Source organism: Muntiacus reevesi, chromosome 3 (assembly GCF_963930625.1).
Source record: "Muntiacus reevesi chromosome 3, mMunRee1.1, whole genome shotgun sequence".
Classification (NCBI taxonomy): Eukaryota; Metazoa; Chordata; class Mammalia; order Artiodactyla; family Cervidae; genus Muntiacus; species Muntiacus reevesi.
The window spans coordinates 255,345,262-255,371,371 of NC_089251.1; the positions used below are offsets into that span (position 1 = coordinate 255,345,262).

Sequence of the window (26,110 nt, forward strand, 5' to 3'; positions counted from 1 at the left end):
TTTAGGAATCAAGGGGAAAAGACAGGGTCTCCAGATCCTTGCTGTTTTGGGAGCTCCTGTAGAAAAAAGGAACACAGGAGGGGCATCTAGAATTACAGAAAAGATGCAACTGATACAAGGAAGGCTTCCTTAAGGCCAGAGAAGGAAGGAGAAATATACCATGACTTCTCTTTTCTTCCTCACTTATCCTTCAACCTCCTCACAGTGTCTGCCTTTGGCTAAATTCAGCCAGATACCAGTTGACAAAGGAGGCTGGGAAATTCAGCTGTGATGATACAGAGCAGAGCAGGGATAGAACAAGGAGTAGACCCAAAGGCAAACAAGTCATACATCTGAATACACAGTAACCAGAAAGTGTCAAAAATCTTTTCTGAGATTTGGAAATAAGGCAGAAAGGTGGGTGACATGTCTTCTCTCTCAGTTTGGACAAATCCAATCAAGAGTTATCCAGAGGAATGGAGGTAGTTTAGCTTGCTATTGATTAAAGGATTCAGATTTAATGAAGTTATTTGTTCATTGTACTTACAGATTTCTGCCTTGTAGAAATCTATTGTAGAAGTGAACAATAGTTTTATCCAGTGGAACAAACAACTTCACAGGTTTAAGACCTGTCTGTAAGCATTAGCCTGTTGTGCATCTACGTCAGAAATCTTATCAGAACATTGTCTATGTACACCTTCTTAAATGTCTTTTGAACAAGTCATAACATCTTACTGATCTCCTCAATACTGATTTAAGGAAAAAATTGGTAGATATTTAATTTGTATTTGCATCACTCATGATTTTACCTTTTTGAAAAGTATATTTTAACAAAAGTATTACAAGTTATTGTACAATTTATCCCAACACCCTCAACACATAAAACAACGAAAAATGCAACTAAATCTAAAATGGAAGAAGGAACATAAAACTGTAAAATATTTCCTCTCTCCCTTCCCTTCCTTTCTCTCTGTTTCTTTTCTCTCTTTCTTAATTTCTTTCAGAACTAATAAAGACATAACTCTCATGAATTCCTATAGTATAGGTGAAAAAAAAATTTTTAATGGCCCTATAAGAGATGCTCCAAATAGCAACTATTTGGGGAAACTGCACCTTCCTAGCAGATACATACAGCAGCATTGCTACCCTCAGTTCAGTTCAGTTGTTCAGTTGTGTCTGACTCTGCGACCCCATGGACTGCAGCATGCAGGCCTCCCTGTCCATCACCAACTCCCAAAGCTTCTTCAAGCTCATGTCCATCAAGTCAGTGATGCCATCCAACCATATCATCCTCTGTCGTCCCCTTCTCCTCTTGCCTTCAATCTGAAAACCACAATTACAGAAAACTAAACAAACTGATCACATGGATCAGTTTGTCTAACTCAATGAAACTATGAGCCATTGTCTAGAGCCTTCCAAGATGGACAGGTCATGGTGGAGAGTTCTGACAAAACATGGTCCACTGGAGAAGGGAATGGCAAACCACTTCAGTATTCTTGCCTTGAGAACCCCACAAACAGTTGCTATCCTCACCTGGATGCATTCTTTTGTTATTCAAAATACAGACCAAGCATTGATCCTGTCCCATACTCATACTACACAGTCATAGACAGAATTCTCCACATATTTTTGTTTCTAAGTCCATTGCTCCTAACTGAGGCAAACAAGGCAAGTAATTCAGTAAGACAGATTCCTGATTTCAAACATGAAGTGACATGCTAAACAATAAGAAAACTGCCTTAGGCCAATTTAACCGACTAGTTCTTAGGGAATTCTCAGTGGTCTAGATTTTCTGACTAGAGAATTGTTAGATACTTGAGTGACACCTCACATTAGGTGCTTTTCTGCAAATTCCTCCAACTCGATTGAGGTCAGTGCACCCCCATGTGTATTAAGATGCACTGCTACAGAGTTTAAGCAAGTATTTCAGATAAAATTAAATGGTCTCTGAGACAATAATGAGCTGTCAAGAAAGCTCTTCATCTGGAATGAGTCACAAAATCAAATCCTTGTCCAACTCTTTTGAATCCCTGCCATAACTAGGTTACAGTGAGTGCCTGGCAAGTACCAGCCTTTGTTGTTGTTGTTCAGTTGCTAGTTGTGTCCAACTGTTTATAACCCAAAGGGCTGTAGCCCACCAGGTTCCTCTGAATGCCACTGTCTCCCCAAGTTTGTTCAAATTCAGATCCACTGAGTCAGTAATGTTGTCTAGCCATCTCATCCTCTGCTGCCCCCTTCTCCTTTGGCCTTCAATCTTTCCCAGACTCAGTCTTTTCCAACGAGTGAGCTCTTTCCATCAGGTGGCCAAGTATTGGAGCTTCAGCTTTAGCAACAGTCCTTCCAATGAATATTCAGGGTTGATTTCCTTTAGGATTGATTTGTTCTATCTCCCTGCAGGCCAAGGGACTCTCAAGAGTCTTCTCCAGAACCACTATTGGAAAGTATCAATTCTTTTGTGCTCAGTCTTCTTTGTGGTCCAACTCTCACATCCATAAGAGACTACTGGAAAAACCATAGCTTTGACTATATGGACCCTTGTTGACAAAGTGATGCTCTGCTTCTTAATATGCTGCTTAGGTTTGTCATAGCTTTCCAAGGAGCAAATGTCTTTTAATTTCATGGCTGTAGTCACTGTCAGCAGTAATTTTGGAGTCCAAGAAAATGAAGTCTGTCACTGTTTCCATTTTTTCCCCATTTATTTGCCATGAAATAATGGGACCAGATACCGTGATCTTAGTCTTTGGAATGTTGAGTTTTCAACCCTTAGTTAGTCTATTTAATGTCAATCAATCCACAGCACTAGACCTATATCAAATCTGTGTTCTCTGTGTCTGAACATGATTTCTAGATCTTGATCTTTCTGGAAGATCAAAATTTCTTCACAAAGCATCTCTAATATGGTGATTAAACACATCAGTTTTTTGAGAAATATAATTCTTAGTTCTTTCCTTTAACTCCACAAAGATTCCAGTTTACCTCAAAACAAAGGCTAATCTGGAATTGAGCATGGTTAAAAATGTGATTAACATGCTTAAATAATTGAGTCAAGTCTCCCAGAATCCCATGATGCAGCACCCAGATTGCACCCATCTCCTCAGAAGTGAAGGGCTGCCCATCAGGAACCCTGGCCTGAAACAACTCCTTTTCCCAGCAGCAGTTTGCCCACCAGGGGAATCATGCAGCTTGGAGTTCGGTGCCTATGAATGGCAGCAGTGGTTCTGCAGGACAGATAAACATGAACTCCATGCTCATGACTGGCATGCCCATGGGTCCTGATAAGAAAAAATTTTGATCTCCAAGGAAAACACTGTGCAAATAATCCTGCATTAAGATTATTGGGAATAAAGACTCATTGCTCTAGGCACCCAGCTTTGAAGAAGGGAACAACTCTGATCTCCATCAAGGACATTTCAAGTGACGTCATTTGAGCAGAACTGGATTTTAAGCTGAAGTGTGATATCTACCTGTTTTTTTTTTTCCCTCCTTCTCCTAAGGACAATGTGTTTAATACAACTATTTTGGGCATTCTGCCTTCTTGGGATATGATTATGGAGTTAAGGTGTATTACTGATCACAAAAGTGTCTTGTGTCACTTTTTTTCTGTTTGGTGATCCACAGTCTTTGGAAAAAATGCAGATGGGCCAGAGAACACTGGAGAAATCCATAAATTAGAACACCTGGTTTCTTGGTAGTTGTGGTATTGAGTGAAGACCATGGTCCCACCCTCGAGGGTTTTTGTCATAGGTTCTGTCTTGTGGAGTTGGCATTTCCAAGTTCTCCCCTAAGGACAGTGTTGAGTTGTACTCTTGGTTGTCCTAGACTTTTTCCTAAACAGGATTTTTATCTGCCCCTAATTTCCTGCATTGCACTTCCCTGATGCTCAGTGGTAAAATATCCACCTGCCAATGCAGGAGACGAAGGAGATGCAGGCTCCATCCCTGGGTCAACAAGATCCTCTGGAAGAGGGCTTGGCAACCCACTTCAGTATTCTTGCTTGGAGAATTCCATGGATAGAGGAGCCTGGTAGGCTACAGTCCATAGGGCAGCAAAGAGACAGACATGACTGAGAGCCTGAACATACACATCAGATCAGATTCTTGTCAACACTCAGAAAAAAAAATGGACAGTATTTCATGCAGATTGAAATGTAAGAGCAGGCTTCGAAGTCAATACCTGCTTGGTTTTCCAGAGATAGTCCTCACCACAGTAACCTCTCTCTCATTCTCTATAGTAGCTCAGCAGTGGTTAATTTGAAGGAGGTTGCAGGAAGAAAAATCTGATAGAACTGACCCTCCCAAGAAGGCTTGAAGTTTTTTTTATTTTATTTTTAAGTTTAAGGCTGAAATTCCAAGGTTCAACTTCATTTCTCTCTCCCCCTTTTTCCCCCCAGACCCCTTATCTTGGCAAGTAACAGACTTTCATAGTTTCTTAGAGACCTTCCATAAATTATCTTCTACTAAACAATAGCTGGGGTTTAATGAAAACAAGGTATCTCAGCAGGATTCTTAAAAAGTAGACTTTGATTTTTTAACCTTGGATTTATTATATAAATCATATTTATTATACATATTGTTATATAGGCAATGAATATTCATGGTTAATAGGCAGAGGATGAGCAGATTTTCAACAATGGCTTGTAGTAGGAGGAAAATAGCATCATCCTATAAACTTAGCAAGCACAACCTAAATGATCATAATATACAGAACCTCACAAACCACCCACCACAACAGAATCAGAGAACTCTCTAAGATATGTAACAAGTTAAAAAGGTTATTCTCTCTTTGCTTCCTTATTTATTTAAGGTCCATGCCCTTTTGGGCTTAACAGCTATGCCTGTTTTTCAACTTCCAGATAATCTCATACTATAATAAGTGGCCTGTCTGTGTTCTCAGTTAGAAAGCAGTAGCCAAATAGCGAAGATCAAAGACCCATTGGCTCTCATTCTTTTTTAGGGTTGGTTTCCTGAGTAGCTGATGACCAAACAAAGCAAAGTATTGATAATTTTGGTTGCTGAGAAGAGTAATTCTCCTTATGGATAGTACATTCATGGCCCCAACTTCTAGAATTTTGCTTTCCTTTTCTTTCTATAGTGAATCAATCTTGGTTTCCTACGCTGTAGTCTTTGGGGTTTCAAATTTATAGCATTGACTTATTATAAGGAGATTTTTGTAAGATTAAAATAAGAAGGTTTTTCTTTTTTTTTTTTCTTGTTTGTTGGCCTTAACTCAAAATATTTTTATCAAATTGTGGTGGTTTAATCACTAACTTGTGTCCAACTCTTTGCGACCCCAAGGACTGTGGCCTGCTAGGCTGTTCTCTCTGGGATTTTTCAGACAAGAATACTGAAGTGGGTAGCCATGCCCTTCTCCAGGGTATCTTCCCAAGCCAGGGATCGAACCTGGGTCTCCTGCATTGTGGGCAGACTCTTTACCAACTGAGCCACCAGGGAAGCCAAAGTAAATCATGCACAAAATTAAATACATACATTTGACTATTAAATATATAATCTAATATATTTTAAATTATTTACTGAAGTATATAATTTATTCTATATTTGAAATTTTTTTCGAAAAAAAAACCTGGCAGTTTCTTCACCAACCTAGTCTCATGCCATGTTCTGTTCACCAAAACATCTACTTTAAAATACTATCTTGCTGTTTTCTGTGGGATTTTTCTCATTATTTCTTAATGGTATACTTATTTTTCTATTTCTCAATTTTAATATTTGATAACTATCAACTTCCTGTTAGGATAGTTGAAGACATGTGTTTCACATTTCTGAGTGAACATTTTACTTTACTCTAAATTCCTAATACTTCTCAGTACAACTCATAACTTAATCAGTGTCTACATTTTATGATTATGTATATAATGCTTGGACTTCCCTTGTACAGGTAATGCAAGAGACCAGGGTTTGACCCCTGCGTTGGGAAGATCCCCTGGAGGAGAGTATGGCAATCCACTCAGTGTTCTTCCTTGGAGAATCCGCATGGACAGAGGAGCCTGGTGGGCTACAGTCCATGGGGTTGCAAAGAGTCGGATGTGACTGAGCAACAAAGCACAGCACATAAAATGCTTGTTACATGGCCAAATAGTGTATATTGACTACATTTCCACCCTTGGATTTTAAAAAAATTTCCTGAATTTATTCAGTTCAGTTCAGTTCAGTCGCTCAGTCATGTCTGACTCTTTGTAACCCCATAGACCACAGCATGCCAGGTCTCCCTGTCCATCACCAACTCCCGGACTCCATCCAAACCCATGTCCATTGAGTCGGTGATGCCATCCAACCATCTCATCCTCTGTCGTCCCCTTCTCCTCCTGCCCCCAATCTTTCCCAGCGTCAGGGTCTTTTCAAATGAGTCAGCTCTTTGCATCAGGTGGCCAAAGAATTGGAGTTTCAGCTTCAGCATCAGTCCTTCCAATGAAGAACCAGGACTGATCTCCTTTAGGATGGACTGGTTGGATCTCCTTGCAGTTCAAGGGACTCTCAAGAGTCTTCTCAACACCACAGTTCAAAAGCATCAATTCTTCAGCGCTCAGCTTTCTTTATAGTCCAACTCTCACATCCATACATGACCACTGGAAAAAACATAGCCTTGACTAGATGGACCTTTGTTGGCAAAGTAATGTCTCTGCTTTTTAATATGCTGTCTAGGTTGGTCATAGCTTTCCTTCCAAGGAGTAAGTGTCTTTTAATTTCATGGCTGTAGTCACCATTTGCAGTGATTTTGGGGCCCAGAAAAATAAAGTCAGTCACTGTTTCCACTTTTCCCCATCTATTTGCCATGAAGTGATGGGACCAGATGCCATGATCTTAGCTTTCTGAATGTTGAGCTTTAAGCCAACTTTTTCACTCTCCTCTTTCACTTTCATCAAGAGGCTCTTCAGTACTTCTTCACTTTCTGCCATAAGGGTGGTGTCATCTGCATATCTGAGGTTATTGATATTTCTCCCAGTGATCTTGATTTCAACTTGTGTTTCTTTCAGCCCAGCATTTCTCATGATGTACTCTGCATGTAAGTTAAATAAGCAGGGTGCAATAAACAGTCTTGACATACTCCTTTCCTGATTTGGAACCAGTCTGTTGTTCCATGTCCAGTTCTAACTGTTGCTTCCTGACCTGCATACAGGTTTCTCAAGAGGTAGGTCAGGTGGTCTGGTATTCCCATCTCTTTCAGAATTTTCCACAGTTGATTGTGATCCACATAGTCAAAGGCTTTGACATAGTCAATAAAGCAGAAATAGATGTTTTTCTGGAACTTTCTTACTTTTTTTATGATTCAGCAGATGTTGGGAATTTGATCTCTGGTTCTTCTGCCTTTTCTAAAGCCAGAAATGTGGTCCAATCTGATACAATATGGTCCACTGGAGAAGGGAATGGCAAACCACTTCAGTATTCTTGCCTTAGGAATCCCATGAACAGGATGAAAAGGCAAAAAGACAGGACACTGAAAGATGAACTCCCCAGGTCGGTTGGTGCTCAATATGCTACTGGAGATCAGTGGAGAAATAACTCCACAAAGAATGAAGGGATAGAGCCGAGGCAAAAACAATACCCAGTTGTGGATGGGACTGGTGATAGAAGCAAGGTTCAATGCTGCAAAGAGCAATATTGCATAGGAACCTAGAATATTAGGTCCATGAATCAAGGCAAATTGGAAAAGGTCAAACAGGAGACGGCAAGAGTGAACATCAACATTTTAGGAATCAGCAAACTAAGATGGACTGGAATGGGTGAATTTCTACTACTGTGGGCAGGAATCCCTTAGAAGAAATGCAGTAGCCATCATAGTCAACAAAAAAAGAGTCTGAAATGCAGTACTTGGAAGCAATCTCAAAAACAACATAATAATCTCTGTTCGTATCCAAGGTAAACCATTCAATATCACAGTAATCCAAGCCTATGCCCCAACCACTAATGCTGAAGAAGCTGAAGTTGAATAGTTCTATGAAGACCTACTAGAACTAACACCCAAAAAAGATGTCCTGTTCATTATAGGGGACTGGAATGCAAAAGTAGGAAGTCAAGAAACACCTGGAGTAACAGGAAAATTTGGCCTTGGAGTACAGAATGAAGCAGGGCAAAGGCTAATAGAGTTCTGCCAAGAGAACACACTGGATCATAGCAAACACCCTCTTCCAACAACACAAGAGAAGACTCTACACATGGACATCACCAGATGGTCAACACCGAAATCAGATTGATTATATTCTTTGCAGCCAAAGATGGAGAAGCTCTATACAGTCAGCAAAAATAAGAACAGAAGCTGACTGTGGCTCAGATCATGAACTCCTTATTGCCAAATTCAGACTGAAATTGAAGAAAGTGGGGAAAACCACTAGACCATTCAAGTATGACCTAAATCAAATCCCTTATGACTATACAGTGGAAGTGACAAATAGATTTAAGTGACTAGATCTGATAGACTAGAGTGCCTGATGAACTATGGATGGAGGTTCATGACATTATACAGGAGATAAGAATCAAGACCATCCCCAAGAAAAAGAAATGCAAAAAAGCAAAATGGTTGTCTGAGGAGGCCTTACAAATAGCTGTGAAAAGAAGGAAATCAAGAAGCAAAGGAGAAAAGGAAAGATATATCCATTTGAAAGCAGAGTTCCAAAGAATGGCAAGGAGAGATAAGAAAGCCTTCCTCAGAGATCAGTGCGAAGAAATAGAGGAAAACAACAGAATGGGAAAGACTAGAGATCTCTTCAAGAAAATTAGAGATACCAAGGGAACATTTCATGCAAAGATGGGCTCAATAAAGGACAGAAATGGTAGGGACCTAACAGTAGCAGTGACTATTAAGAAGAAGTGGTAAGCATACACAGAAGAACTGTACAAAAAAGATCATGACCCAGAACATCACAATGGTGTGATCACTCACACTCAGCAGGAGCCAGACAACCTGGAATGTGAAGTCAAGTGGGCCTTAGGAAGCGTCACTATGAACAAAGCTAGTGGAGGTGATGGAATTCCAGTTGAGCTATTTCAAACCCTGAAAGATGATTCTGTGCAAGGGCTACACTCAATATGTCAGCAAATTTGGAAAACTCAGCAGTGGCCGCAGGACTGGAAAAGGTCAGTTTTCATTCCAATCCCAAAGAAAGGCAATGCCAAAGAATGCTCAAACTACGTGAAGTTATTAAGTGCTTCATTTTTTACTATCATTGTTTTTTATGTCTATTCTAAATTCCCCCCCTAAAATCTCATTTGTGTGTGCCAAATACCAGTTAGCAATTCCCTTTTTTTCTGGAGAGCTCTGTCTTGGAGTTCTTTATCTCCTGGTTGAAATCTCCATGAGTTATTTTCCAGACCCAAAACACAGTTTTCATCCTGAGCCTTCCTTTAGCCACACTCCCTAGTATTGTAGAGCCCCTGGTTCTGGAGTCTACCATCTTTCTTATTTCTAAATTCTCCCATTTTGTTGAAAAGTGCACATTTTGCTGGTAGTCACCAAGAAAGTATGCATGTGATATAAATGTCTGAATCTCTGCTAAAAATCATTGTTCTTTCTTCTCATTTGATTGACAGCTTGACAGAGTATTCTAGATTGCTAAATATTTTCTCTTAAAATTTGAAAATTTTGCTTTGTTTCTTCTGCTGAAGGGAGTAAAGCCCTTGGTCACTTGTTCTATTCTGAGAGTCCTTCTGTTTTCCATATTTCAAAAATTCATTAAAATATCCTACCCTTTATACCTCCTTTTTTCTTTTTTTGGTTTTGTAAGTTTATGAAATTTTACTCCTGTAGTATCATTCCAGAGGAGGTCTCAAGTGGAAAAAAGATACACGTATCAGGCCACTATCTTTATACAAAGGTAAGCATTTTCTTTTCTTGCTGCCTAACTAAATTAACAAAAAGAAGATAATACGGTATGGCTAAGATGAAAACTCATTTTTGATGAAGTACCTCAATAATTAAACAAAATATTCATAATGAGGCAGGAAACAGAGGGCTGGTACAAATGGGCATAACCATTTGGTGTTGAAAAGATTACAGAGTGGTTTTCACAAGCAGAAGAAAAACTGTCTTTTTTCTGGGGCTGAAAAAATGACTGGAGAAACAAGAAATAAAGAATTATAGCTGAAAATTCACTTGGATAGTAGGGAGAATCAGGTTTGATATATTGATAGAAACAATATCTTGATTGGCATGCAATTCAATGGTTTTCCACTTCATTACTCCCATCCACCCCCACGACGACGACTATAAAGGCTCAGGGAGACAAATTCTGAAGGAGTCAGTGTACTCTAAAATGCATGAGTCATTTTCTTTTGTTAAATTTAGCATTAATTTTCTGTCTTCATCAGTTACTTTAGAATTTTTGTCTAAAGGTGAGATATTCTCTAGGTTCTGTAACAGAGATGCTGGTTTTCTACTGCCGTTTGGCTTTAAATGTCTTCAGCATGAAAAAATCATGCTGAAGAATGTTATAATGAGTGCTTTATCTTAGTGGTATTTAAAAGAACATTACTTTTCAAAGTAACTACTTAAACCAAGTTTGCAAAACAGTCATGCAACTTTAAAATGATACTGACAAAATAGAAAGTAACATCAAGAAACCTATCTGAATGCTAACCATATGGACTAGAAGACTTGATCTGAACTCCAGTTAACAGTTGCCCCATGAAAGAGCCAGATATTGAGAAAAGGCACTGCTGCTACTGCAGCTAAGGAAGGGAAAATAGCTATTCACACTCAATGTACATTACATTCACCAAGTGCTTTTATAGCCAGAAGAGAAATGAAGAAAGTAGTGGTGTGTGACAAATGTCAGTATATTCAAAGAAATGAGGTTGTAAACATGTTCTTTTTTTTTTTTAAACTACCTTTCTCAGTGACTGCTTAGATTGAGGGCAGGAGGAAAAGGGGGCCATAGAGGATGAGATGGTTGGATGGCATCACAGACTCAATGGACATGAGTTTGAGCAAACTCTGGGAGATAGTGAAGGACAGGAAAGCCTGGCGTGCTCCAGTCCATGGGGTCGAAAAGAGTCGGACAGGACTTAGTGACTGAACTACAACAAAAGATGTTTTAAAGAAATAAACCTTGAATTAAAATGTTGGAAATAAGAAACCAATACATTATCAATAAAGTTTTGTATGTTTTTTTATTGACCATCTAGATTGTTCCCCCAGTAGCTGTGGCTTTCGATCATCTGAAACTATGTCATCCTCAATACAGTGATGCTGTTATTTCAGACAGAATGTTAAAACTATCTAGCTTAAATCTTGAAGTTGGAGTAGATCCATCCAGTTAACTCTGATGACTCAACTCAGTAACGTCACAGAGAAGATTTTTAACCATAATCTTGGTGAAAGAAATGGCAACCCACTCCAGTATTCTTGCCTGGAAGATTCCATGGACGGAGGATCCTGTTAGGCTACAGTCCATAGGGTTGCAAAGAGTCGGACACGACTGGGCAACTTCACTTTACTTCACTTCACTTAACCTCTCTATTGCTCTTCACCTCACTTGTCCTCATTACCTTCTTGCTCTTGAGCTTTCTCCTTTAATCATTTCTTGTTATGTATAGTAAGTCTTCCTCAATTGCCAACGCTCAGCTAGGTCTTGGCTATTCCTCTCCTCTCAGAGGCAATGGTCATTGTCAAGGGAAGTCACTGCATCCTTTTTTTTTTTTTAAAGAACATCATTACTGAGATATATTAAAGATATAAATATTGTATATATGTAAAGTATGTAACTTGTTTTGATATCAATATGCACTGTGAAAAGATCAAAGTTAAACTAAATAACATATCCATCACATGTATATAGTATTTGTGTATGGAGGGATGATATTTACTTTAAGATTCATCTTTTTATCATGTTTTAAGAATACAATACAGTATTGTTAACTGTTTACTTAATACACATATACTTTTCAAGTTGTGACCTTTCCTCTAATCTCAAAGTTTGACTTGAATTATCAATCATTTTCCCTAAGAAAAACGTTCTATGTAGATGAAACTCACCCCTTTGAACTAGTTAGGTTCATAGGTGTCTCTGTTACAATGATATACAATTTGCAGCAACCTTAACTCAACCATACAAAAAACTCAGCACAAAAGCATTGCTTCCATTCAAGTCCAACTCTCGGTTCCATTGTACAAGCATACCCTGGGATCCAACTACGGACATCCCCGTTTACCCATATCATATACATTAACACTGAAACTTTGTGTTAGTTGTGTATGTGTGTGTATTTACACACAAACATCAGCTTCAAAATTGGCACTATTTCCCTACATATACCAAGAATTTAATCGAATATTTTGTAATTTATAAATGATTCATCCAATATGTGAATAGTCTACATGTAGTCATGTGCATAATAAATCTCCTAGTCCTAAATTACCATTGGTAGTCCTGTTTATTCAAAAAACTATTTAAAATCTATCTGAAGATCATAAAACTTATTTAATTCTCACAAAAACCTTAACAAATTATTCTCAATTTTAAAGTTAGGACACTGAGGCTCAGAGTTTTAACTAAACTGCTCGCATCTACACAATTAAACAGTGGAAGAAGCATATCTAAAACTAGTCCATTTTTCTCAAAAATTCATGACTTTTCCTTATGTATCAAGCTAAATACAAGACTGATTATGTTTAGCAAATACCTGAAATATTGCCAATGTCAATAAGCAATAGGAAAGAATATTTTCTTTTCAAATCTTTGTATTTTAAACTGTCAGCTTTTGATGCACTCATTCTTAAAGATTAGTAAAAGTGATAGCAAAGTAAACAGTTCTGGACATCTGCTGAGTGTCCACATACATACAGCCTGTTAAGTCCTATACTTAGTAGTAAATGGTCATGGATATGGCATAATTACAGTGTTTCTTATGGAATTTTTCGACCGCCAAATCCTTCTGAGAATAACATAACACGTTGCTCAAAAAAAAAAAGGACAATACATTGTCCTTTCAGGAGTCTACCTTATCAATAAGGAAACTCGGTTTTGGTTTGAAGGGTACCTGAGTTTCACACACACACAACACACACAAACGCACACACATTTTATAACTCAGTGGCAACTTTCATTAATGCTATAGAATACAAACAGATTTGAGAAAATGATAAAACAATATGGGGCTCTGTTTGGGCTTTTGATTTTATTTCTGAAGTTGTTTTTTTAAAATCTTTTCAACTGTTAACTCAGAACAAATCATGAGTGACCATTAATTTAACAAAGAAAGACACATATTTGAAGTTTTTCTGAAAGGAAACATAAAACACTTCTTTGCAAAAGAAAATATATCATTCTTAGGAACTACAGTCCTAACCCAAAACAAAAGACACAAAGGAGCATCACTATAACTTGGTATTTTTTGACACACATTTAAAAATTATAAAGTGAAAGCCAGACAAGGAAAAATGCTTTTGGTTAAATTAGTGGTTTTCTAGAACTCCATGGCAACAAACCCACGCTTGTGAAAAGCATCCTGTCTTAAAAATTGTATATGCTCAAACTCCATTTTAACATCTTATTCTAAGGATAGTGTAAAATGTCAATGACACCTGACACCTAATGGCACTTAGGATAACTGGGGCATTAGGAGCTCAAGGAGGTGGTTTTCTAATAGTAAAAGTTGTAAAACGTGAAAGTGAAAGTCACTGAGTTGTGTCCGACTCTTTGTAACCCCACGGACTATAGCCCACTAGGCTCCTCTGTCCACGGAATTCACCAGGCAAGAATACTAGAGTGGGTTGCCATTTCCTTCTCCAATTGAATTAGGTCTCAACTTTCAAGCAACTAGTGACCTGGTAGCCTTAACCTGTCCTATTGCAGAAAAGCATATATGAATTTGAGAATTCAATAGACAGTAAGGTAAGGAGATGGCTTATATGGGGATGTGCTGATGGCAAGAAGGGGTAAGGCCTCACTGAAGACCCATTATCTATTATTTTAAATTCTAGTCAGGTGTCTAGACCTTACACTACATGAGTGATTTCAGGAAATGGTCATGACAAAAGCAGTTTTGATAGGAATATCTGGCTTAATTTTTAGCTGGAAAGAATCTTAAATCCAAAGTAATATCTATACTTATAGGTGACTAGCTGCATTACAGGATTTTATCAACTGATATATCACTAAGAGTTTAATTAGATGACTGAGAATTATGATGCAAAACTAGCACATAAAATCAACTTGAGCAAACTCATGAACTTTAAGAATCACTGGCTAATTTTTTTTTATTTTCAGTAATCTTTGCTACAGAGTAATAAAAATATATTTTGAAGTGAAAGGAATATAAATGGAATATCATTATAATGTTATTAACTATCAGATATGCAACAAGCTGTTTTTGCTTTAAGGGACGTGTTGGCTAAATTAATCAGAAGAAAATAAAAAATTTCAGATTTTCTCATTTAAGTCAACAGAAAATATAGATGAGTGGTGATTTTTCAAATAAAAACATAACATTAAATTCTCTTTTCCCTAGGTTTTTAATCATTTCTTTGTACAAGCTTTCTGTCATCAACATATAAACATGGTAAATATTTTCCCATAAAAATAATTGCTAAAACTTATTAAACATTCACATTGTGTCAGAAACTCTTTAAAGTGCTTTACACTTATCAACTCATTTGATCTTCCGTTAATCCTGTTAGATAATTTTATATTTATATTGATTTTATATGAGCATTCTGAGATAGTGGGAGATTAAGTAGCCTACCCAAGATCACACAACGAGCAAGTCGTGTCTTAGATAGGTAGCCAGACAGTCTTCAATATTGTACTAATTACCACGCTGGACCTCCATGGTGGTACAGTGGATAAGAATCCACTGCCGATGCAGGGGACAGAGGTTTAATCCCTGGTTCAGGAAGATCCCACATGCCCCGGAGCACTGAAGTCCTCATGCCACAGCTACTGAAGCCCGCGCGTTCTGGAGCTGGGGAGCCACGGCTACTGGGGCTGCGTGCTGGCACTACTGAAGCCCTGGGCCCCCACCCTGAGCTCCGCAGCGATGAGAACTCACCATGCGCCACAACTAGGGAGTAGCCTCCACTTGCTGCAGCTAGAAAAAGCCCACAATCAGCAGTGAAGACCCAGTGCAACCAAAAGCAAAATAAATTTTAAAAAATTACCATGCTATCCTTAGTCCTTGCTAGCTACTATTCTTATAGTCTTTTGCCATCCCTTCATTACCAATCTTCCCCACAAATAGTCACATTCTTGCTTCTGATCACTATTCCCTCCTCAGGGCCCACCTTTCACCTATGCCACGGCACTGAAATCAGTCTTGCCTATCATGATTTTTTCATAGCTACATCCAGGGATGCTCCTTGGTTCTTATGCTTCTCACACTCTACAGCACGTTTCGTTTCTGAATGCTTTCTGGAATGTTCTCCTTTCTCGTTGACTCTGGCATCATCTTTATATGGTGTGCTAAAGTTTCTTTCTCAATTTTCCTTTCTAAGAGCCTGTGCAGTACAATAGATTGAGTATAACCCTCCCATCCTACACATCTGCTGCAGTGATATTTACCTTGACCACGTTCTTTAACCAATGCAATGTGTTTTTTGAAACAAGTGGCAGTCTTGAATGTATTTGCAGTTTGCCTTCTTCTCTTGGGTTCCTGTGATTCAACAGGAGCAGAACATACTCCAAGTAGTAGCCGGCTAATGACAATGAGGAATCATGTGGAACAGACTAGAATCTAACCTACAGCCTGGAGGCCTGCTGAACTGATCCGAGATGAGGTCAGCAGAGAAACAGCAGATATGCAGATCCATGAATAAGAAATCAAAGGTTTAAAAATCAAATGTTGTAAATGACTAGGAAGTTAAAGTTCAGCTTCACTATCAAAGTGTGAGACTGTGATAAATGGCAAATAAACTACCATAACACAATTCTAAGTGCTTTCATTTGTAAAGTCAAAGGAAAATGATGTCTGCTTTGCTTGGGTTGTTGAGGAAATGAAGCACATGATATAATACATGTGAAGTACTTAGCACAGTGACTGAAAAACTGACATATAATATGACCCCAATTGATGCCTGCTATTATTATTCCACCAAAGAAGGTTCTCCTCATCTCCAGACTCAAATATGCTACTGCAAACTACTTTGTGAAGTCACTTAAAGACTTTAAAATCTATAGGTGCTATCGTGAGCTCATTATATTTCCTCCTCCTTGGTACCTAACACTGAAAATGGCAATTCGTTTCACACAGCTCACAAGCGATCAAACTGTCTCCTCTGATTCTTCCTTCATTAACCCTTTTGTCCAATCCTCAATCAATTTTTTTTTTCAATTTTGCCTCCAATATATGTCATTTATTCATCTCCTTCTCTCCTACTGCTAGTACCTTAATTTACTTATTTTACTCCATTAGTCCCAATTTTAAAGTATTTCTCACTATTATAAAAGATAAAACTCTAGCCTAGTAGCTTATTACAATCACAATTTATTTCTCATAAGGAATTCAAGCTATGAGTTTCTGGTTAGTAAATGATTTAGGACCTAAGTTCCTTCCTTCATATGGTGCCACTATTTTCAATACTGGCTTCCATGATCTCTGAACTCTTATATATCAAGCCAATGGAGTGGAAAAAAGCATAGACTCTTGCATATAGAAGGCATTAGGGTTGAGAGATCGAAGTGGTGCTCATAACTTCCACTCATCTTACACCGACCAGAAATCAGTCACATCTCACTTTTAAGGAGACTGAGAGGGCTATCCAGTTGTGTGCCAAGGAAAGAGAGGTGATGGGTGTGATGAACGGTCAGCCATACATTGCCCTACTTTCCTTACTGGCCTCTGTCCTTCCAGAACTGGCTCTCCTACCATTCAATTCCTGGCAGGAGCCAGAATTTTTGTTGGTTAAACAAAAATTGGATCATCTGACTCCCATGTTTAAATTCTCCAACATCTCCCAGGAGTGTGTTGACTAAAACCCAGACTCCTTACTTTGACTTACACAGTGCTTTGTAATCTTATCCTTGCTTTACCTTTCTGAACCTGTCTCGTGTCTATCTCTTCATCAGGCACTAGGGGATGCTCACACTGATTTTATTTTGTTTCCTTGACTATCCAAACAAATTCCTTCCTGGAGTGTTCTTACTGACCCTTCTCTCTTCCTAGAACACTCTTCTATAATCCTCACATGGCTAGCACCCTTCCTCCCACTAAGACTTCAGCTTAAATGACACTTCTTCAAAGAAGTCCTCGCTGACAACCCCATCTAAAATAGTCACCCAGTCACTTTCTAGTACATCCTTCTTTGTTAATGTTCTGCATAGATCTTATGACAATTTGATATGTTGCTTTCTATCAGGAATCTACTTAGTAAGTTTATCTATCTATCTATCTGCCTAACTATCTATGTAACTATTCATTTATCTATTCTTCCCATAGTATAAGTAGGCAGAGATCATTTTGTGTTTTATCCACCACCCTAGTATGCTAGCACTGTTTACCTTATGGTTAGTGTTCAGCAAATTTGACTCATTAATGAAGTTTGTTAAAATTTCTATGCATGAGCAGGCAAACTTTCATGCCCTAACCAACTCCACTGAGCTGAAAAGGCAAAGCAGGTTTGTTTCTTAAATTAACATTACAAAAGATAGCTGAAAGTTAAACTTACTAGGAAACAAACTTGTCAAATTATGCATAAAGTCTTAGCTGACCAACTTGGGTCCTCTTTACTTCCCACTGAGCCTAAAAATCTGAATGGAATGTCTGGGGATAGAAAATATAATATACTTTTCTCTATTGACTCAGGACTTTTTCCCCCTAAATAAAAATTTTACATGTAGTGAAACTATTAAATTTTAAAGTCTGGGAAAAAATAGATTCTTCAGTTTAATTAATTAGATTATTCTTCCAGTTTACATTAGAAATCTTAGTGCAAATGTAGAACAAACTTATAATGTGTATTAGAAGTTAAAAGGCACAGTGGTACAAAGAAAGTCAAATTGTTGATACTTAAAACAATGAAAAATATTTTTTAATATTTAATAATTTTAATAATGTAATTTAGTTTGATTAAATGTGGAATTAAGATTTTTTATTTTGTTTCTTCTCCAATAGAAAGTTTGAAGCAATAAATTTATGGCAGTTAATAATTGCTGAGAACTTCTGACGTGCCAGTCCGTGTATGTGCATACTTTATAAGAACTATATGAGTTTTCAAAACTGAAGCAAAAGAGTTTGTAACTTTCCTGAAATCAGAAAGCTATCAAGAGTAACCACTATACACAGGGCAAATAAGATTTGCAAACCACAATGTTACAGCTATGTCCTGAAGTGCTAAAAAAAAATTTGCAAACAGTGTTCTTTGCCTATCAACAATCACACTATCTAAAATTCTAATACTAGCATTTGACTAAAACATCCCTTTTATTTAGGACACTATCATTCAATACTTCCTGCCTAGATATGAGGCATAATAGATTCTCACAAATCTACTCAGAATTACTTCATGGCCAACAAGGCAATAAAAGCTACCTGTAATGCTAGTTTCTGCATGTAAGAGACAGAGAGGGTATGTATATCTAGCTTGCAGGAAACTTGAAATCTTGAACAAAAGCACTGATGCAGTGCCAGACCTGTTATCTACAAGGAGTTGCTACATTTTACTTCTAGCACTGCTGTGAACCTTGATGCTTGCTTCCCTTTCGACTTTACTTCACCACTCTCCCAACCTCATTCTGGCTTAAACAGTAGATTATTAGAACTGGATGCTACATTAAGAGTTAAAACATCATTGTTTCAGAATTCCATATGTTGAAGGATGTTTTTGGGTTAATTGGGCTTAAGATCTTTATTTTGTCAATGAAACAAATTAGTTCAGAGAGGTCTGTCATTAGGGACAGCAAGGGCTGGAACTCCAGCTTCTGTTCCTGGATTCCCGGTCTTTCTGTTACAGCACAATTTCCTCCTGTTACTGCTTCTGGTTGTTCATAGCTCCTTAGGGTTCCTGGGATCTATGTGACTTCCAAAGACATTATTTTCCTAAGTAATTCCCCCAGACCACTATGCTTGCTTCCTTCTCTGATTCTGCTACTTTATTCCTCTCCAACTGCCATGACAATATCAGTATGTTTCTATCTTATTATCCTTATTTTCTGTGTTTTCTATCTGCTTAGATATCAGGAAAAAGGAGAAAGGCTAAAGTCTGAAATACTTCTTTCTTTCTTGGCAAAAATTTTGTTTACTTAAAAACACACCTTCTGAAGTCTCCAGTGATTGGGATTTGGGGAAATTAAGCAGAACAAAAAGATATCTTAGGCAGTTACTTGTCAGAGTCCCTCAAGTCACTTGGGGCATAGTGCCAGCTTCATATAGAAGGATACAGAGGCAAAAGAGCAATGGTAACATAACAGCCAGAACAAATGAAATAAACATGTGTATAAATATTTAAACTAGCGAGAGCCATTACTCCCAGTGTTTTAGTATTTCTGTGTCTTCTCTAATCACAAACTATTCTTTGTTTAGTTTTCATTTCTAGTTTCAAGAGAAAGCAGATTTCAAGAGGGGCCATTTTAACATTTAACAATAAGGACATTTTCTACAGCTACTTTTACAAATGTAACAGTTCGTTCAATTTATTTTACTGGATTTCCAGACCTGAAATTTATTATTGCCTTTTGTCTACTAAGGCAAATATACTTAGTTCTAAAATTCTCCCCTTCACCTTTGAGTCTATTGTTACTTTTAATCTACATTAATGATAAAACTCTACAGGAAAAAAGCATATAGAATATGCATGTATTTGCATATTTGTGGGCATCTTATGGGTAATGTTAGGCTTCCCTGGTGACTCAGACAGTAAAGCGTCTGCCTGCAATGTGGGAGACCCAGATTCGATCGCTGGGTCAGGAAGATACCCTGGAGAAGGAAATGGCAACCCACTCAAGTACTCTTGCCTGGAAAATCCCATGGACAGAGGAGCCTGGTAGGTTACGGTCCATGGGGTCGCAAAGAGTCGGACATGACCGAGCGACTTTACTTTCACTTATGGGTAATGTTTGTATGTGTTTTTTTTTAAAAAACAAAGTGAGTATCCAGCACATGCAACATTCAAAACAAAATAATGTGTTTTATAATCTCTAAATCCCTAGGAGGAAAGATTAAAGTCCACAATTAATGGAGTTCAACTGAATATTTGCTTATTTCCCCAAAGCTTAACATTGTTGTCTAGCCAACACTAACCATGGTTAAAATGAGAAAAACAAGGGTAGAGTGAGTTGCAACTTGGGTTTAATTTTAAAATATGGAAGAACTAATGGCAGATGAGTTTGTACCTCACATATAAAGAATAAACAGTCCAGTCTCCCTGGCCTCCTTGATCCTTGTCATGCTGTCCTCTTTGAAATCCTGTATTCCCATGCCCCTGTGACACTCTCTGACTTCTCATTTTGCTTCATGTGGTCCTACTTTATAGCCTCTTACTAGTTCTCTTCTCATCATTCAGCTTAAATGTTAATGTCGCTCAGCATTACATACTTGCTTCTCTTCTCATTTTAGCCTACGTGTCCCCAGATTCTACTGTCACCTCTACACTGGCAGCATAAATCCACATTCCCTGCCCCTCGTGAAGGTTCCAACTTACAGCACTTCCTACCCGTGTTCCTTATGCAGATGCCCCCAGTGACCTCAACCTCCATAACTCCAGACTGAGCTTAGTAACCCCAAGCCTGCTCTTTCCTCTCTACACTGTATTTTAAATAATGGCACCACCACCCATCCCGTTCTGCAGGTTAGAACTGTGGTTATCAGCCTTATCTCAGACTTCACATTTAACACTAATCCATGATATGCAGTTAGCCACCTGACGGCCACTAAGTTCCCATCATACCTCGTGTTTTTAACCACTCTTCTTATTTACAGTAATAACTGTACTTCAAATCCTGATCATCTCCTGCTTGGATTGTCAGTCTGGTCTACTAATTGTTCTGCCCCCTAGATGCTCCCAGACACTTGCTTTAACAATCCTTCATTATGTTACCACTGAGATAATCTTAATAAACCACATATTCAAGCAAGGTAAAAACTCTTCAGGATCCCTGTTGCCTTTGGATTTCCGAAAGGAAATTCCTTAGCATATCCTGGAAGATGATATACTACTAGTCATCCTTCAAGAATTCAATAAAAAGCTTTCTCCTTTGTGAGATTTTTCTTGACATACTGAAACAGAATTAAATAATTCCTTCTGCTAATGTGATTGTATATGCTGCATATCTCTGACTTTGTATTTACTACACTGTTGTAGGATTAAATGTCTACACGACTATACTGGATTGTAAGCTCTTTGAGGCTGTGCATTGTGGCTATTTAACTTTGAGGAGAGTGAACAGAATTTTTAAGCATAAAAACACACCAATTTCCTCTGAGAACACTGGGAAACAAAAGAATTTTTTTAAATTGGATGATAAACCCCACAGTAACTTAGAGCATAAATTGGAATATGGAAAATGGTGACCAGAAAACAAGTAGGAAACTGGTTGCAATAGTATAAGCACAGAAGAAATGAACAATTCCTAAAAAAGAAAAAAACCTATCCTGGGGGTCTGCAGAAAGGGTTCTGTTAAATATGGGGGAAAACTATTATTTGTCTGTTTATATAATTTAAATTCTGACATTCAAAAGATTTTTCTTAAAATTTCTTTAATCATGTTTTTGTATGAAACCTGAAGGTCAAATATATTCATTACGTTCTCCCTCCTGAAAATATTCTTTTGAATTACTGCTGTGTAAAACATGTTTGGGAAGCCCGTGTTACTTATAAAAAGCCTGTGTTACTTTAAAAATAAGGATCACAGTGCAGTATGATCTATGAAAATACATCATTAATCTGGAAATCAATATCTGTCCAGTAAAAGTGGGAAGTATTCTCTCTCGTTTTTTTAATCCTTCAATTCCTGGATATACCGTGTGAAGTGATTTCACAAATGTTATCCATATAAATTTCTGAATGACCAGAGGCTCTTTCTCTAATAATCCTATCATGAAATAATACTGCAGATATTTAGGAGAGCTCTTTCCTTGGTTATGTGTATTGACTGCACTCTATGACTAACTTTTTAACAAATGAACATGAGGCTGTAGTGTCTATAGATCTGATAGATTTCTATGACATTTACAAAGAATTACACTATTAGTGCCTTACATTTCTTGTACAATTTGTATATTTATTATTTGTAATTAAAACAAAATTTAACATTTTTAGCCCTAATTTTTGTTTAGGTAGTCTGTGCCATAATTTTTATAAGGATTTCATTTCAGAATATATATTCTTCAAAAGTAAGAATATTCAACATTCATAGTATAGTCCCATCATATTATATTCAGAGTATATTTTCATCAATAACTCTGTATGACTGAATAATAGTATAAAATTTGGCATTTTAATTTTCTTAATGCAGAAAATACAAAAAAGAAAGTAGAAACCACACATACTATATAATTTAGGAGAATATAAAGAGGTAAAACTCTCTTTTTAAATTAAAAACCTGATGCTTCTCATTCCAAAATTTTCCCCATGGCTATAATAATATGTCTACCTATAAATATCCATATAGATAGCACAACTTTTTGCTATAAAAGTGAGATATAGTCTACACACTATTCTGCAATGTTTTTAAAAAATTGTATTCATGTTTCAGCACCAGGTTTTCAATTCAGTATGATATAAATATAGTTACAAATCTTTTAACATTTTGAATAAAGTATAATTTATTTATAATGAAACACATAAATCTTAAGTGTATAGTTTAACAAATTTCAACAAATGTATGCACTAGTGTAAATGGATACTCAAACATTTCCATCACTCCCAAAGATCTCTTGCATCACTTCCCATAGAACACTGCATCACCCACCCTCACCTCAAGCAACTACTGTTCTTATTTTTTTCATCCTAGATTAGTTTTAGCTTATAGAAATGTATATAAATATAATCATACAACACCATCATATCTCATTTCAAAAATATTTAACTATTCTCATGTTAGTAGAGTTGATAGGTTGTTTCAAGTTTTTGTCTAAAATTACTCTCATAAGTATATTTAGTCTTTAGATGTTTAGTACCTCTGAAATTTAATATGTTGTGAAATATGGCATAAATTAATTCTATTGAACACTGATTACTGGTATTTCCAAATCATCTACATTGTAGTCTATATTTCCCACACTAGTTTCAAATTTCACATGTATGATATATTAAAATCTCAACATACTACTTAGACACACTATTAACTTATTTTTTCTATTATTATGATATAATATTGTCTCTTTATTATGGTAGTATTATGCACATTTTATTTTCTGACAGAGCAACTATCTCTTCATTTTACCTGTTTCTAAAAAGACAAGAATCTTCAGCTATATTCCACTTACATAAATGTATACAGTGGTGTCTGACATGTTAAACATCCAATAAATATTGTCTACTATCATTTTATCTAAGAAATGTTCATCTTCTCTTTAAAAAAGTAGTCTGTAAAAGAATATGTTCAAGAATATTTTTAGTAGAATTCAGTTAGAAAATGTTTAAAAATCATCAATTTTTTTACTTCAATTCATATTACTAACTTTGCCCCTTTATTCTTGTATGATTTTCAGGTTCTGCTTGTAAAATGTCATAGTAATAAATACTTCTCCATAATATGAATTATGAGTGGAAACAAGTTTTAAGAACAGAATGAAGAAATGTAGGCATTCTTTAGAGAACAAAAAAGCACAAAAATGGGTGCGTGGTTATTTACATCCTTAGATGTCTGTTTCCTATTATTTGATTTTGAAGGAGCCCTTTAGAATATAAAGTAAATCTGTGCTCTTGGAAGAATATCTACCCATCCTAGTGTTTCACCATTTGACTTTCATTTGGAAAGTTACATGGACTGCTACTGAGGTGTTTCAGAGCTTATGGGCCAGTCATCACATCACCCCCCCTGCTCCACTATCCACTATGTGCTGTGTGTGTGCACAGTCACTTAGTCATGTCCAGCTCTTTGTGACCCCGTGGACGGTAGCCCACCAGGCTCCTCTGTCCATGGAATTCTCCAGGCAAGAATACTGGAGTGGGTAACCATGCCCTCTTCCAGGGTATCTTCCCGATCCAGGGATCAAACCCAGGTTTTCTGCATTGCAGGTGGATTCTTTACCATCTGAGCCACCAGGGAAGTCCTTTATTCACCATATTAATCACATATTACTTGAGAATCATCTTGGCAAATGTCACCCTGCTAGGTATTCAGGGGATTATGAAGAAGTCTAAAAACTTCACATATACTTCAGAAATGTGCTATTTATTTGGAACGATTACACTTTTTTTGAATAGGCAAAGAATGATTATATATTTATTTATCTACCTACCTATGTACCTACCTATCATCCTCACATATAAATAGATAGCTAGCTAAAGAACAAATAAGTAATAACTCAAAAGAGTGTGCACTTCTAATTATAAAATCTTAAACATATGCCTTTGCATCCTAAATCCATCCCATGTAGCAGCCTTAATCCTCAACCTGGCCATTTGCCCCAGCTTACTCACCTCAGGGTTCACGCTGGGAAGGCGGATGGGATGGTTAGTGGAAAAGATGGAGAGGGTATTCCAGGTTGAGAGCACAGGTTACTCAGTTTATAAGAGTTCTTAAAATGTTAGTCTTTATCCATTATATACCATTTTCCCCTGAATGTCACATGCTGTATTAAAAATATTAATCCTAAGTAGGTGGTGATTTAAAAAAGGGATAAACAAAAAGATGAGCCACACTGAGTCCCTTCCCTGTTCACCTGAAACCATTACAACACTACCCACTAGTTGGTGATACCACAATGCAAAATAAAAAGTTTTTCAAAAAAGATGAGCCATAGACGATGGATACACTGGGCAATCAAGTACGGAGATGTCAGCAACTAAGGACATCTAACCACTTTCCCTGACTTGCAAGCTTCCACCATCCTCAAGGTACCTGATTACAATTTAGTTTATCATGATTGTAGAGTGTACTGGACACAGTGCGCTAATGAATAACACAAGGCTCCACACCTCTTGATAATTACACTTCTTATTGGGCAGTAACAACCTACATACCTGTTATTTTTAAGTTAGCTACTCATTTGGCTCAGTGGTATAGAATCCGCCTGCCAATGCAAGAGACACAAGTTCGATCCCTGGACCGGAAAGATCCCCTGGAGGAGGAAATGGCAACCCACTCCAGTATTCTTGTGTGGAAAATCCCAAGGACAGAAGAGCCTGGCAGGACACAGTCCATGGAGTCACAAAGGCTCAAACATGACTGAGCTACTGAGCATACACACACAGCTCCTTTTTTTTTTTTTTTTAAGAATTGCTAATTAAGAATTAAAGACTCTGGATCCTCTACAAAGCAAGTGGCATGAGATCCTTCCTCACAGATTCAGATTTGAATGTAGGAGAGAATTTGCAGGCAACAAAAAATCTAGAGCTCTTGCATCATTAATAAATGCCTCCAAGAAAACTTGCAGGATTTATTTTGGCTAAAGGAATCTGGAATAAATTAGAAGAAAACAGTAGTGTTTACATTTTTAAAACATTATCAAAAGATAGTGGTTTAACAACATTAGTACTTCAAACGTTTTAGTTACTTAAATAGTAATGCCTTTAAAGTTTCAACCACAATACTGATGAGTAAACTAAATATATAACAATAGCAAGGTGCAGTAAAAGTCTATGTGATGCACTGGAATCCATGAAATGAAGCAGAAACTGCTAACTGAAAGTAAACTGCCTACAAGTGAGTTTTGGGATTGGCTCAGAACGCGTGTACAGGCTCTCTGGCTGCTGTGCCCCAACCTTCCCACTATGAAGATTTTCACCGTCTTTCTCTTAGTCTTGTTACTTCCCCTCGCTGTCAGATATATACAGGGAGATGAAAGAGAGGTTAGGCACACAGTGTGTTAGTCACTCAGTCGTGTCTGACTCTTTGCGACCCCACGCACTGTAGCCTCCAGGCTCCTCTGTCCATGGAGTTCTCCAGGCAAGAATACTGGAGTGGGTTGCCATTTCCTTCTGCAAGGCACACTAGCGCTTGCCTAACAGCAAAGGTGCACTGAGAAAAAAGCACCTTTGGTTTTGCAAGCGTGCGGATGTGTCAGTGTATGCATGGCTGCTCCTA

At 37.5% G+C, this 26,110-nt stretch overlaps 1 protein-coding gene and 1 non-coding gene across 4 annotated transcripts in view; both read right to left on the reverse strand.

Moving 5' to 3' along the window:
* Positions 1–26,110, reverse strand: part of PDE1A (phosphodiesterase 1A) — a 285,493-nt gene that overhangs the window by 132,938 nt on the left and 126,445 nt on the right. The window lies entirely within an intron of this gene.
* Positions 5,358–5,429, reverse strand: TRNAC-ACA (transfer RNA cysteine (anticodon ACA)). Its single transcript has one exon. It is a non-coding gene; the product is annotated as a tRNA-Cys (tRNA).